This window comes from Oxyura jamaicensis, chromosome 5 (assembly GCF_011077185.1).
Source record: "Oxyura jamaicensis isolate SHBP4307 breed ruddy duck chromosome 5, BPBGC_Ojam_1.0, whole genome shotgun sequence".
Taxonomy (NCBI): domain Eukaryota; kingdom Metazoa; phylum Chordata; class Aves; order Anseriformes; family Anatidae; genus Oxyura; species Oxyura jamaicensis.
This window is the reverse complement of record NC_048897.1, coordinates 41002537-41017089: the sequence shown is the minus strand read 5'-3', so window position 1 is coordinate 41017089 and position 14553 is coordinate 41002537. Positions and strand designations below refer to the sequence as shown.

At 37.5% G+C, this 14553-nt stretch overlaps 1 long non-coding RNA gene across 1 annotated transcript in view; it reads left to right on the top strand.

Annotated features, from left to right (window-relative positions):
* The window catches only part of LOC118168468, a 122450-nt gene extending 108877 nt beyond the window's left edge, over window positions 1–13573 (top strand). Inside the window, exon 3 of the long non-coding RNA XR_004751577.1 lies at window positions 13418–13573. This is a non-coding gene — a long non-coding RNA (uncharacterized LOC118168468). The remainder of the gene's footprint in view (window positions 1–13417) is intronic.
* Window positions 13574–14553: the final 980 nt, after the last annotated feature.

The following is a 14553-nucleotide window of genomic DNA, read 5'->3' as shown; positions in this document are numbered from 1 at the left end:
AAAATCTGGACTTCAAAGTAAAACTTGGATATTATCCTTAACTTCTCAGACTGCACATTTCATTTACAGAGCAATTTCCCTAAAATAATGCTGGGTGAGTACAGGGAAATTCTAAACTCAGTTAGCTAAGCAGGAAAAAAAAAAAAAAAAAAAAGAGAGATCAACAAAGTCACAGATCTGCAGGACTTTCTGCCTAAAATGCAAGTCTTTAAGCTGGTCTTGTGAGCAAACACCCTGTGTTGCCTGTGCCACCACTAAGAGCCAAAAAACGAGATGTAAAAGCTGTTCTTAGAAGCAAACACATATCCACTCAAAGGACATCTAGCACAGCCTTTGCTTTATGGATCCAAAATTAATAGATGAAAAAGGGGCACAGGATCAGAAGCACACGCTATGATTTTCATTCATAGTGCTTGCATTGCAGTTCATAAAAATCCAAATGTAAAGCACAGCATACAATTCCCTGACTCAGCTTTTTGCTCCTGTTGGCCAGTGACATCATGGGCTTATGCACGCAGCCAGACAGGTATGGGAAAACACAGCAAAGGCACAGGCATTTCATCAGCCTCCTCAACAAACCATGGCTGCAAACAATCCTTCCCCAATAAAACTGCAGGCTTGTCTGAAGATTTATGCCTGTTTTCAAATGTATCTGCATTAAAAAACAATAGACAGATTTCCAGTTGGCCTGATAAGGGTGGGGCAGAGGGAGAAAAAATGGGGAAGTCACTGAGGCCTGCCATATGTGGGGAAAAAATGGAGCCAGGCGAGAGTATGATGCCGTATGTCATCGATTATCACATTGATTCAAAGAGAGTTTCTTTCCTCACCCACCCCCACTCAACAAGCCGCTAACCACAGCTATTTCACAGGGTCTTTTTTTGCCCTGCTTATTTCATACACACAAAGATGACTGTTGTGGTTCAGACAGTTTACATTTGGTGTGTTTGAAGAGTAAGAGAGAAAATGTCCCACTGTTTCCTACAATACACTGTTGATGCACGGAAAGTGCTCCTGACTTTAACTACGAGGATGCCACGCTTTGTTGCTGCACAGGGCAAATATCTACAGTTTGCTCTGAACCCTGAGAGATCGGACAGCTTTCACCACTCAGGTAGTAATGTGCTGCCTGATGGGTAAGAGCTTTCCACATGCTATAAGCGTGCAGTTAAGCATGTTAGCTCTCTGCAAGAAAGATCACAGCTGTGTTGCTCTGTAAGCTCTGGAGGACTTACTGTAGACATAAAGCAAAGCTTGAAGCAAAAAATCCAAAAGCAAGTAGAATAACATAAACAATTGCTTTTAAATCCTGTGGTAGGCATCACTTTAGAATATTTTTAATGTTTATTACACACTTTGAAAAAATGTTACTGCCACAGAACTGTATTATCGTGAATTTACATATCAACAGAAATTTTGAATAATAGCTGCACATTTGGGGGGCTTTTTGACTTCGAAACCAAATCTCATTACTTGTTTATATGGTTTATAAGGCACTTTAATGCCTTTGAAAACTTGGTCTTGGTCTTAAAATCCATGTGGTCTCTAGCTAAGGGCGTAGATTCTAAATCTGAAAATTAACGATCATAAATGAGTTTTTTTTTTTTGTCTCAGATTCCAGTTGAATGTTTCAGGCAGAGTCCTGTGTGGTTTGAAAGGCAAAGCATATAGGAGAGAGTTTCAGAGAGAATAATCCCTCCAGACATTTCAGCAAGATTAAGGAAAACAATTTTAGGTATAATATTTCCTTCACTGCACCCATGTAGCAAATGATAACAAGGAGTACCAAACAGACAACTCAAGAAAAGGAAAACACCATATCAGCCAGAACATACAGAGCAACCCAACTCCTGATCATCTTTCTAGAAGACACAAACTCATAGATCTTGAGAAGAAGAAAAACACCTCTCTGGTTCCCTGTATATCTTATTATACTGTACTTCCGTGCCTGGTTTGAGGAGTAATCCTATCACAGAAGAGGTGATAGTGTCAAGGAACTCAGACTATGGTACTCCATGGGCTGCAGGGGGACAGCCTGCTTCACCATGGGCCTCACCACAGGCTGCAGGGGACTTCTGCTCCAGTGCCTGGAGCACCTCTCCCCCTCCTTCTTCGCTGACCTTGGCACCTCACTCCTCTCACTCTCCCAGCTACTGTGTGGCGCAGTGTTTTTTTTTGTTTGTTTGTTTGTTTGTTTTTTTGTTGTTGTTTTTTTTTTTTTTTTTTTTTTCTCCCTGTCTTAAATATGCTCTCACAGAAGCGCAAACAACATCACTTATTGGCTCAGCTCTGGTCAGCAGCAGGGCCCTTACCAAACATGGGGCAGCTTCTAGATCTTTCTCACAGAAACCACCCCTATGGCCCCCTGCTACCAAAACCTTGCCACGTAAACCCAATACACATGTTACAAATAAGAAATATTTATTTGCAGGTGGACAAGGTGGGCCTTGATATAAATACTGAACTCAGTTTGGATTGTGAATGGTAAGAGAATTTAAAATTTGTGAAAGTCCAGAAAATAGAGTTAGGGATACAGCAAGATTTGCATATGAGTGTTGCAAGAGCTAGGTTGATTTAGTGATGAAAAATTGATTTAATTAAAGCATTTATGATTATGAAGGGTACAGTTAAAAAGTAGCCAGTCCATCTTTTTAACAGTGTCTTAGAACACCAGAACAGGAGGGTCATTTGAAGTTAATGACAGGTAAATGTAAAACAAAAGAGGGAGAATAATACTTCACACAGCATGTAATCAGCCTGTGGGATTTCTGTCATGGAGGGTCACAGAGTCAATAACTTCAGCAGAATTTTAAAAAGGGGAAGGTAATTTTATGACCAAGATGATAATTTTATGAACAATGGTATTTATGTTTGCTAAAATAGGGATCATTAAAATTCATATGGCCAGGCAGAACACGATTACCAAGAAGGAGTTCATTCCACCACATTCAGTGTTCACCCCAGACTCGTCTCACATTGCACAGTTTTTGAGTGTTATTTTCTGATTTGATCACTGCTGTTTGTCTCCACCAGAGAGGGACACTGTCCACTCTAGCACAGACACACCTGAAAACTGGACTTCTGAGTTCATCATGAGCCAGATCCTGCAATGTTAAAACACTGTAACTGCAAGGATACCATGGACCAGAAGTGGTTTAGGTTCATACACTCGAGGAGGCCTACCACAGAAATCTGGATAGTGTCTGTAGAAGAAAATTCCACATAGAGTCCCTCTAGCAGATAGACAACTTCTTAATGAAAATACTTTAATTGAGCTACAAGAAACTGCACATTTCATGATTTACATAGAGTGCAAGGTTGCTCTGGGTTAAGAATTACATAGTGAAATGTTATCAATCATTAAATGACAACAATTTGAATAGACCACCATGACGGACACTTCTAAAGGCAAAATCTGCTTCTATGAACAACAATTTGTCATTTTATCCTTCTGGCCTGTTGTCTTTTGATTACATCAGACTTCATAAAAAAGTACTTTTTGCTTCATATTGCCATGGTATTGTTTGAGAGGTGGGCTGATTGGGAAGCAAGTGGGGGTAGTTCATATTAGTGGGCCAAACTTGATTTAGCAAATCAATTTTAAAATGAGACTTCTTTCACTTTATCTTCCATCCCTGAAAATTCACTTCTATGGGTATTTTGGGGAAGGTTCTCTGAGTAGTTTTAATACACAGGCTTCAATGTGAACTCTTAAAAGTACAAAAACTAGTTCAAAGGACATCTTAATAGTTATTCTAAAGTTTGGAGGTGAACTACTGAAAGTGAAAGCTAATAAAGCTTATGTGTAGTTTTGAAGAAACTTGCATGGAATTCTAGTGACAATTATGTTCAGGAACATAATTACTATCTGGCCTATACTACTTACATATACGGTAGGGAATAATTGGTTCCACAGTACAAACCTACCAATATGTTTCATTAGCAGCTTTATTAAAGAAACACAATTAATATTAAATTAACAATTAAATAAATGTCCATTAATTTTGAATTAATACTGTAAATATATAGTAATTATGTAAAGGAAGGTGAAGGGACACCTGATTAAAATAGCATGGTACTTAAACATAAATAATAGTAATAAAAAGATAAATATATTGAAATTTTCAGCATCACAACTTGGAATCTGATCCCACAAAAACAGCATTATTAATGTAAAGTTTAATTACTACTAAATAAAATAACAATGATTATTAACACGTATCTAAAAATCATCTCCCTGTACACAGAGCTTAGATTTTGCCTATAATCCTACTTAAAAATAATAATAATACCCAAAAAAAAATTGCAAAAGCAAAACATAGTATTTAATCCAGAACAGATCTCAGTAACCAGGGATTGAAGAACTTTGCTTGTTCTTTCAATACTTTCAGCCCATAGAACATGTTTATGAACAAGGTTGCATGTTCTGGGTTACCAGTGAGCAATATGATTACAATCCAGGGCTGCTATAGTAGACGGCTTTTCAGTGCATTTGGATCACACAGTAACTTGCCCCCAGCTGAATTTAAAATCCTAATTGTAATATTGACACCGGAAACCTAAGTCTAACAGTTACACCACTCCCCCAATCAGACAAACGAAACTCAGTATGTAATTATGTTTCCAGAAAACAGTGCTCAATAATGAGCTGCAGATCAAGTACTCTTTATAGCATATTGTCACTAAAGCAATATGAGTAAATGCAAATGCATTGTAAAAGAATCACAGCCTAATCCCAAATAGTTCATGGAGACAAAACTCATTCAGTGAGAAAACTGTTACAATACATCCATTTCTGTTTTACTTTTACACAAATTCTTTAATATATATTAAAACTTAGCATTTTACTGTTCTCTCTTTGTATTTAAGGCAAGTTAATTTTCTCCATTTCCAGTGAAAGTATTGTTACAGCTTCAGCCATATTCTGCATTTTACCACGACCAGATTCTACATGTGGAGAAGAGGAAAAAAAAAAAAAAAAAAAAAAAAAGTTTTTTTTCAGTTCACAAATCCATTTTAAGGTAAATATCACTGCTCACCTGTAAATTGTGATGTTTGCTTAGCTTTCTAAAAATTTTCCTTTTAAAGTGAAATGATCTTGCAATTGTCAGTGAAAATGCATAAAATAAGAATTTCATCTCTGAGGGCCTGATTCTATTAGAGTCAGTACAAGTGATTCCACTGACCTCAGTGAACTCTGGAAATTGCCCTAAACTGAGAAAAGTTTAATGTGAGTGTGTGTGAACAAATGAAACATAAGCTGTGACACAATTGAGGTGGAAGTACCTTTTGATGATGGCAGAAGGTCACTGAACAGCAGTAAGATATCTAAAATGAGTTAGACAAGCATGTCCCAGGAATGGCACAGGTATAATTTACTTTGCTTTGAGAGAGATGTTAATGCCTCACTATGGTATAGGAACCAAAAGACTTCAAAGAACCATTAAAGTAAAAAGTAAAGTATTTCAAAGAATCAGTTATAAAATACTTTACTGAAATTATTAGTCAATGAATAGAGTGAATTAATGTAAAAGGATAATACAAATATTTTATTAGCAAGTACACATGAAGAAAAAAATTATAAACTTAAATATATTAAAATTTACTTGTGACATTTGTAAATTTAGCAACATTTCTTAAGCTGCTAGGAAAGATTATTTGGTTGCAGTATAATAGAACTAAGTTTGGTCACGCCTCATTTGCTGCATTTAAAGGTATCATGGGGTCTCCTTGCATCTGGAGGTGGGAACCTCAGTAGAACATAGGCTCAAAGCAAAAAAAGAATGTCAGTCTGAAGCAAAACCTTTTCATTATTATCTAATTCTGGCAAGTAGATGTACTTAATTTGTCATCCTGTCTTTGGGCAGACTAGGTCTGACCTTTAGCCTGAGTTTTATCTTCTGTGGTTACCTAAACCAGTCTGCTCTTGGTCTGTGGTCAGTTCTAGCTGAGGAGGTGAAAAGTTAATTCTTTCTACAGCCTCTTGTCTATGACCATTTCCTTTAATTCATCTTTCCTTGACATTTCTTTTTGGCCTTAGCATAAAAGCTGAAGTTATAAGGCATCCTAAGGCCTACCAAAGGTCTACAGCAGTCTCTTAGCATTACCACATCCCCTCAATCATTCTCTATGTGCCTTTCTTGGTTTTAAAGCTAAAAGCAGTCTTCTTCCTCTGAATCATATACACCTAGCATGAAAGCATTTTGATCTGTAACTAGTGTCTTGGTTATTGCTAAAAGCTAAATGACCTCTTATGCACTGTCCCATTCTATTTCTATGATGAAAAAAAAATAATGATAGTAAACAAACAAACAAACAAAAAACTTCAGATTTCAGACAAAACTATTCTGAGAGAGGAAATTAAAATGCAGAAAATCCTGAAAACCAAACTTCTATTCTACTTATTAGCTGTGACCTGCCTTCTAGTGAAGCTGCTGAAAAGCAGAGAATGGACACTGAGAACACTCAAAGGTTTGAAGGCTGTAGGAATCAGGCATAAGTATGCTAGTTGCCCATTTCTTAAAAAACTGCCAGACTGCAGTCTACCTTTCAGTATGTGTTAGTGAAATATCACTCAGTTTGAAAGATATTGACCATCACAAAGAGATTTAGGACCCAATCCTCAAACACTTATGCTGGTATTCAGTGGCATATATTCCCTTTGACTCAGTATGATGGCAGTCTACCCAACATGGCAGCCAACCCAAGCATAAATGTATGAAGGATCAGACCATTTGATAACAAATAAATAGGTGCTGTGGGCTCAACTTCATCTCAGGCAGACTGCTGTGAGTGTGACAAATCAGTCTGTACTTCATCCTGATAGCCATCAGCCTTAGACTCATACAATAGCAGAGGAATGTGATGGTTAGGAAGTGGATGATCTAGTATAGCTGCAGCATAACAGACCAGGATGGAGCCTCGATGGAAACAGAGAGCTCTAGCCCTTGTTCCTACTTATACACTACTTGTCATGCATACAAGACATAGTTGCTAAGCAGTTGAGAGGTTTATGTTTTGCCCATTCAACATCATAGCTGCACACCAGCTCTCTCCATCTGGAGCAGGTGATCGGAGAACTGGAAAGCAGCAATAACACTGGTCCAAAAGTATTAAGGCTTCCCCATTGCCAATGGAGGAGCAGGAGACGTAGTCCAGTTTGGGAGAGCTAAATTTCCTGAACAATCCTGGCAAATCTGTCTTTGACTTGCCTAATACCAGTAGAGACATCATCAACTAAGTATCTTTCCTGTGCTTAACACTTTTTCCCCATTATCTATCATCAAATGCTTGCTTAAAGCAAAACAAAATAAATATAAATAGCACCCAGATTCTTTCATATCTTTATCTGAACATTTGTCATACAACATTAAAATATCTCTGCAGGGATACAGTAACTCTGTTCCCTCACAGTTCATATGATTGTAATGCTTTACACTAGCTCCTTTTAAATTAACAAATTGACACTCTTTCCCCTCCCTGTAGATGATTATAAAGAATTCTGTCTCAGGTAAACTGAGGTTGTTTTTGTTTCTTTCTTTCTTTCTTGTTTGTCTCTTGTTTGGTTTTGCTTTTGGTTTTGTTGTTTGGTTTTGTTACCCCTGGCACTCATTTTTCTTGATTCTGCCCTCCTATATTGTATTTCTTCTAGAAGTCCTATGTAATCCATATAATTCTCTGGAATAGCCTCCTTTCAGAAAATCTATAGTATGTTATCATGTGTTCTCCAAAACTAGACCTTGAAACTTTATTTCTCCTAATCTTTCATCTCATTAAACCTCTGGTTTTCCATTCAGTGCTATTGCCCTCCTAAAGCCCTTCCAAATTGCCAGTACCCATCTGATATGAAGTTTTCCAGGAGTTAGACCAATAATTTGGATACAGCATACTAGAGCTGTGTAAGGTACTTCCCACTTGTCTGTTTATTATTCTGTGGCCATGGTGTCCCTTCTACTCTCTCTTTTCCACTCTCACTTTTTATAACTTAAAATATAACTTGTTTTTTTAAAAAATCAAGAGACTATTCAAGTGAGTTCTCTGCTAGCTTGTTTTGTGGTATGTATAAAGATATCTTTAATATCAGGGAGATTTCAAATCAAATTGGACAGGAGTCTAAGGAAAAACTGCCCATGCTGCTGATTATGCAGTGCAGCTCCAAAGTGGCAAGTATCAAGCCACACTGATACATGATGTTCACTCACTGAGGTAAATATGATGGCTACATAGCGTAGTAGGTTCCTCTCTTGGATCTGCATTCATGTGGGCATATTAACATTTGGAATTGCACTGAAAAGCCATTCAAGGCTCTCAAGGGCATATGTCTGAACTTGTATGGAAGGTCTCATCTTTGCATTTCACCAGTGATAAATGAGCACAGCGTAATGAAAATCACTTTTTTTTTTTTTTCTTTTTTATTTATTTTAATTGGCAGCTGTTATACTGGCAAATTTTTATACTGTAAGCACTTTTCATGAGGTATCATGGATTCTACCTTCACTTGAATGTGGTCAGAATGTTATGAGAGGTTAAAATATTCTCTTGTAATGGAAATGTTTTTAACTATGTTTACTTTAATTAAGAGCCAAAGCTGAACAGCTCCTTGACAATGCCTTGAACTCTTTCTCTCTCTTTTTTGTTGTTGCTATTGTTTGTACTGAGGACGATAGCTAAAGTTATCTGCTCTGCACTTTGGATAAATACATGAGATAAAATGATAAAGTGCTAACTCCTAACATCACTTACTACTTTTTTCAGGTTCTGTTAACAGCAGTCTAGGAAATGCACAGGTAGGCAACTGAATCTCACAGACACTTTTCCTTTTAAAATAAATAAATAAATAAATAAATATGTATACTTTCTACCATTGCTATTACAGTCAATAGCAACATATTTCGACTCTTTGCAAAACATTATGGATGAGACCTGAGGATTCTGAAGGACTGTGCTGGTGTTCATTCATTGCCAGTAAGAGTACTAGACTTAGTGTGTGGCTGGATGTTTTCATCTTTAAAAATGGCATGTGATAACTCATTCCCTGAAGAGTTCTAGTGAGTCAATGCAGTTATTCATAAATATTCATCACTAAAGATAACAAGGTACCAATCAAGGAACAAAAGAGAAAGATGACAAACAAATCTCTATGACAGAATTTGTGAAATATTTGCCCTTCTTCTTCTGAATTTTATTTAGGAATATGCTGACATTTGCCCCAGTCCCTCCACTTAAGGGTCAGATTTTCACAGACTTAAAGATTTAGTTGATTATGAGTTCCAAGTACTTCGTACAAGTGCTCAAAATGATGGAATATCACGACATTTGTGACTAACCAAGAAGCACACATTAAATCAGTGCTACATCCAAGTGCTACATCTTCATTATTAATGTATGGCTAAATGCAAAGTATTCTCAGCAAAATATGGATTATTGAGATGCTCAGAGTTGGAAAGATATTTGTCTATTCATTATTTTTTATTTTTATTTTTTAATTGTGAATATTTTTACTTAGGCCTTACAGCTACATCCCTAAACCTAAAATGCTGCAAGATGGCAAAAATGCACAAGAGACTTTTAATATAGTTAAAATAATTGGGTGGAGCAGATAGGACCTACCTAACCACTTCTATTTAGAAATTCTGTATGATAAGTCTCTTATGAGATGTTTTAAACATTGGCTTTCTATTTTGATAGCCTGAAAGCATATGGACATCCAAGAGAGCCAAAAAGAAACAGGTTTTTGATGCAAAGGTGGCAACTAGGTATTTAAGTAATGGATCTTTTTTGTAATGGTGCTTGGTGGGACTTACAATTCTCGATCCCAAGTTCAGACCTGAAAAAGCTTGAAAGCACATGAATGCTGCTGCAGCAAGTCAGATCACGGAAAATTTAGTGGGCTAATAATGTCTTATAAAAGACATTGTAACTAAAGCTAATTATTTTCTTGTTGGTATATTCATGAGAATAAGCAGCAATGGCAAAGGAAATCTCCTCTCTTCATCAGAGGAGACCCTCCAGATCAGACTCAAGAAAACTGGTAGAACAGGGCAGAGGAAAACAGCTGTTGGGTTTTGTTGTGTTTTAAACAGTAAACAGAGGACACCCGTTTCCAATCTGTTAATTCGGTGCTTTTCAGAGGCACTAATCACATTAAAATAATGTGAAGCAATGTTTTCTATTGAAATTGTATCATTCAATATATCAGAGGAATGCATTTTCTTTTCATGATTTTAGTTTATATCCTGGCAGCAGAGCAAATGTGATTTCTTTGACTGATGGCTTGTTGCATTTGTGTGCATATTTAATCAACAATAGACTCAACGTATAAACAGTATATATATCCATGGAGTCACAGTCAGCCACACTCTGCTGGCAGCTAAGTCAGGGTAATTCAAGAATAAATGCCATTGAAATCAGTGAATTTACAGTGGGGTAGCAGGAAGCAGAACCTGTTCCCCTATCCTTAGCTGCTGAAATAAAACCATGTTGTTCACAAATAAGAGTTCCAAACTAAAAGCCCTTGTCTTTTAAGTACATTGAATTTCCTACATTTGAATTTTGGCATTAAATAATTAAAAAACAAAACAAAACAAACAAACAAAAAAAGTAAATTATGTTTTAAGTTAAAGCTACAGAAAGAATTTAATAATCTAATTAATTGAGGGGCAGGGGGTCATTGCGCTTTGAGCTTATGTGGTAGAGACAGCACAAGCCCCAGCAGCTCCATCCCCTCTGGGATTGAGGAAATGGATCCTGATATCTCCCTGACTCTGCACAGGGGCAAACCAGTTCCAGAAGTCAGTGATTTGTAAGGTCTTTCAGCTTTACAAGCATGGCTGGTGGAGTTAAGATGGTAACTTACGGACATAGAGGGGCTATAGCACTACCTTCACTTCCCCTCCATCTTAGTGGTACTATTCTTCCCCAAGGAAGGGATAAAGGCTGGCCTTGAAATTGTCTTGTTCTTAAATGGAAAAACTCAGGCTCTTTATTTAATTTAGAAGTGAACTTGAGCTGTGTCTTGTAGCATTTTGCTATGAAACTCCACAAGCATGGAGCATTTCATAGGTCTGCAGCTCTACATGCTTTCTTAGTTCCAGATCAGGCTGATTCAATAAATGATTATTATTATTTTTTTTTTTTTTTAACTCCCAAGATTCACACTTAACTATTCAATAAGGGCTTTAATGAAATGTTTTCATTGTAACAAAAAAAAAATAATAATAATAATGTAATGGGCATTGAGATATAAAATCCCATTTTCCATAATAAGGTCATTCAAATAAATCTAGCATGAAAGAAAGTAGCTACTCTGTGAAGTCCCAGCAGGAACTTAAGTGGAGGGTTTGAAATTAGAGAACTGGTCTGCATTTCTAACTGAAGTGAAACATCTTCCTTCACCTCATCCAGGAAGAGAATGTGTTGAGTAGTTTAGCACAGGGCCTGCAGATTTGCCAGACACCATTTCTGGGTCTGGATACAGCAGAAGTTGAATCTCTTGACATGGCATCTGTACACAAAGATGTGCATTAATGGGTGGATTAATCAATTTCAACAGTTGCCAAGTTAACCCTCTACGGAAAAGTCTGAATATCTTGTTCCTCATTGGCAACCAGCCTTCCCTCCCCTTTTCTAACCCTACAACACCCTCTCCTTCAAAATGGAAACTTATAGCCATACATAAATGTGTGATAAAGTATTGTGGCAACACGTACTGCTTAAGAATAGCATGTTTGCATGTATTCTTAGTGGCTCAGTGGAACAGACTTCACTGATACTGTTTTAAGAAGTCTTTGATGCAGACATGGAAAAAAACTTGTCTCTATCTGAATACAAACACAAGGAAGATTGCACAGGACTCAGGCATGACACAACCACAAACTATAGGTAGATATGAAGTGAAAGGTAAATGAGATGAAAAATGTTAAAAAACAACAACAAAAAACAACAACATTTACAACAAAGAAAATAACATAATAACATAATAGCCACCACCAAGAACTAAAAAAAACTCTCCTTTTCTCATTGTTTCACTCACTTATAAATACACTCCACATTCAGGCACATATGACAAAAATAATTCTGCCCTGGCTTGAGGGGAAAGAGTGCACAAATAAGGCTCCTATGTCTATCCCAGCTGTGATTTATTTACTATGTTTCTAGATGCAAGTTGACACTTCACATGTCAGGTAAGCAATGGGCCCTTGTACAAAAAGATTTTCTGCACTCCCCTTATGCCTGATGAGTGTTTAACTAGCATCTGTCACTTCATCTTAGTTGGTGTGTTAGGTATGTCCTTGGTTAAAGCTTCCCTGAACAGAAAATCAGTGCAGGTCATACCTTTCCCAGAAACAGATGAATTTAATGAGTGGCCCTAACACTCCCCACTGTAAACTTGGCTCTTACTAAGGAGGCCAGCTCTCCACAGTACTGCAGCGAATGTTCAGGGATTGCAAGCCTATTGTTTCACAGTCTAGCTCCTTCCTGAATCTAGATTTTAACTGTAAAACTTAGCACTAGAGCTCTGTGAATAAATGCCTAGGGTATTGCTTTAGGGTACAGTGTTGTGCCATGCTGATATGCCCTTTAATGTGCCTATAGTGCGTAACAATCGCAAGCTGTATGTCAAAAGCATTTTTACTGATGAATCCAAAATAAGTCTGGCATGTGCTCCTGTCCGGCTACCTCATTTTTCAGAAGTGAAGGAGCGAGATCAAAATCTCTCATCACAACTTGACCCTCTAGGCCTTGTCCTGACTGCCTACACATTTGTACCAGTAGGACTCAGCAACTTAGAGAAAAGTGATAGAAATAGATAAGTGCATTTCCAGTCCATCTCTTTTGTGTTGTACTGGCACCATAGTGGCCATCTTTTCTGGTGTAAGTACCAGCCCCTGTTCCAGACTATTGTCCCAACCAAGTCATCCTCATCCTTACCAGGTCATGAGATCAGATCAGGCATACGAAACTGCAGGGTAAAACAGATGGTGCTGCGTGAAGATTTTAAAGGGTTTCTGGATGCAGAGAGGGGAAGCAAAGCTGGGGAAGGGCAAAAGGGCACAGAGAAAGAATCTATACAGGGGAGCTTCTCATTGAAGTCAGTGCATGACCAAAGTCGTGTTTTGAACATCCATAAACTGTGGCTTATGCTGCTATGATTGTATCCTGAAAGTAGCCAGGTCTGTGTCAAAGTGGAGAGCAGCATTGATGCATCCTCACAGCCATGAAGGAGGTAAGGTCACACTCAAGTACAGGGATCATTCACCTATGGAGCTAAAAAACATAGCATTTTATTAAATGCTGCTGAGATAAATATTTGCTTATCACAAGTTTCCTCTTTTTATTTTTATGTCTTTTTAAAAAAATTATTTATTCTTTATTTGAGGAGACTTGCCAGCATAGTCCATGTTTCTCTTATATACAGGGTGATGTCACCAAAGCACATGGGGAGAAACTGATACAAAAGTTTTGTAAAAGAGGTCAGCTGGAAAAGGGCTGCATTACTGAGGAAGATATGTTGTGCTCAGCTCACCTCCTTTTTCAGAGATAACTTCTCAGAAATGTGAAAACAAGTGCCATTGCTCAGGTATGTGAAACAATTTCTGAACATTTAAGTGTTGTGTTCTTTTTTTCCTCACACATAATGAGTGCTATTAATTACTTCTTTTTTTCAGTGAAACATAGCCACCTTTCAATATTTTAGCAGGAAATAGTGACAAGTTCTCTGAAGTTTTCTAATGACTTTTTGTACAGATTTTTTTTATGTGCAACAACTGAAATCCCAGCACATGGAAGCACTCCGGCTTTTGCTCAGTTAGGCATTTGCCAGCATAATTCTCCATGCATAGCATGTGCCAGTTCTCCTCTACCTTCTTGGCTCATATACTTGCTTGCCTGCATAGGCTCATCACCTGCAAAATTTAATACCTCTGCCTTCTGTCCCTCCATTATAAGCCCAAGTAAATAATAATATCACAACACCCATGAGCTCGCCTATGGACTTCACTTTTTGTGGTGTATTTTTCTGCAGCAGCAAAGTTTGCATTGATTTTTTTTTTTTTTTTTTTTTTCCCATCTGTCCAGGTGGGGTGTGGGGTGTTTTTTTGTCATTGTTGTTTGTTTGTTTTTGTCATTGTTGTTATTTTTGGTGGTGGTGGTTTTTGTTGTTGTTGTTGTTTTTTGGGGGGAGGGAGGAGGGAGCAGTTCAACAGAAACAGGACAAAAATAGATTACATCAGAAGTGGCTCATACTCACCATGACAGGGATCCCAGCCTCCACCAATATAAGAGGTTTAAGAGCAAGAGGAGAATTTTGGTGTCTTGGAGGAGCTCTCTTTACTATCCCACCATAGGGTGATACATGAAATACAGCCAAATACTTGCCCGTCAGTCTGTCTGCTCTTTTAGTTTAAAATGTCCATCATTTCCTATATTTTTGTACACATTTTTCTGAGATCTATACATGACCTCAGATTTTAAGGCCAGAATGGGTTTTTAGATCATTCAGTCTGACTTTGTTTATGATTCAGAGTTTTTAATTTCATCTCATGCTCCCTGTAT